Source organism: Triticum dicoccoides, chromosome 4B (genome assembly GCF_002162155.2).
Source record: "Triticum dicoccoides isolate Atlit2015 ecotype Zavitan chromosome 4B, WEW_v2.0, whole genome shotgun sequence".
NCBI lineage: Eukaryota > Viridiplantae > Streptophyta > Magnoliopsida > Poales > Poaceae > Triticum > Triticum dicoccoides.
This window is the reverse complement of record NC_041387.1, coordinates 665125269-665126881: the sequence shown is the minus strand read 5'-3', so window position 1 is coordinate 665126881 and position 1613 is coordinate 665125269.

The window sequence follows — 1613 nt, the reverse complement described above, 5'->3', positions numbered from 1 at the left end:
AAAAACTGCGAGTTTTTACGAGGTCCCCATAACCGGACCCCGGGGGTTCCCCGAACGTTCGGATCGCCCCGGGACCCAAAATCAGTGAGTAATAGCTCAAAAACTAGTCAGAATGGACCAAAACTGCGGGTTTTGGCGAGGTCCCCGTAACCGGACACCGGGGTTCCCCGAACGTTCGGATCGCCCCGGGACCCAAAATTAGTGGGTAATAGCACAGAAAAGTGATCAGAAAGGATGAAATCTGCGATTTTCGATGACGTCTCCGTAACCGGACCCCAGGGTTGCCCAAACGTTCGAATTGCCCTGGGACCCAAAATCAATGAGTAATAGCATAGAAAACTGGCCAGAATGGACCAAATATGTGAGTTTTGACGACGTCCCCGTAACAGGACCCCGGAGTTCCTCGAACGTTCGGATCGCCCCTGGACCCAAAATCAGTGAGTAATTGGTCAGAAAACTGGTTAGAATGGACCAAAACAGCGAGTTTTGACGACGTCCCCGTAACCGGACCGCAGGGTTCCCCAAACATTTGGATCGCCCCGGAACCCAAAATCAGTGAGTAATAGCATAGAAAACTGGTTAGAATGGATCAAATCTACGAGTTTTGATGATGTCCGTGTAACCGGACCCCGGGGTTCCCCGAACATTCGGATCGCCCCGGGACCTAAAATTAGTGGGTAATAGCACAGAAAACTGGCTATAAGGGACCAAATCTGCGAGTTTTGACGAGGTCCCCGCAACCGGACCCCCGGGGTTCCCCAAACGTTCGGATCGCCCCGGGACCCAAAATCAGTGAGTAATAGCTCAAAAAACTGGTCGGAATAGACCAAATATGCGAGTTTTGACGAGGTCCCCGTAACCAGACCCCTGGGTTGCCCAAACGTTCGGGTCGCCCTGGGACCCAAAATTAGTGGGTAATAGCACAGAAAACTGCCAGAATGGACCAAATCTGCAAGTTTTGACGAGGTCCCCGTAACAATACCCCGGGGTTCCTCGAACGTTCGGATCGCCCCGGGACCTAAAATTAGTGGGTAGTAGCACAAAAAACTGGTAAGATTGGACCAAATATGCGAGTCTTGATGACGTCCCCGTAACCGGACCCCGAGGTTCCTCGAACATTCAGATCACCCCAGGACCAAAAATCAATGAATAAGCATAGAAAACTGGACAGAATGGACCAAATATGTGAGTTTTGACAACGTCCTTGTAACCGGACCTCGGGGTTCCCCGAACATTCGGATCGCCCCGGGACCCAAAATTAGTGGGTAATAGCACAGAAAACTGGCTATAGTGGACCAAATATACGAGTTTTGATGACGTCCCCGGAACCGGACCCCGACGTTCCCCAAACGTTCGGATCGCCCCGGGACCCAAAATTAGTGGGTAATAGCACAGAAAACTGGCTATAATGGACCAAATCTACGAGTTTTGATGATGTCCCCGTAACCGGACACCGACGTTCCCCAAACGTTCGGATCGCCCCAGGACCCAAAATTAGTGGGTAATAGCGCAGAAAAATGGTCAGAATGGACCAAATATGCGAGTTTTTACGAGGTAGTCGTAACCGGACCCCAGGGGTTCCCCGAACGTTCGGATCGCCCCGGGACCCAAAA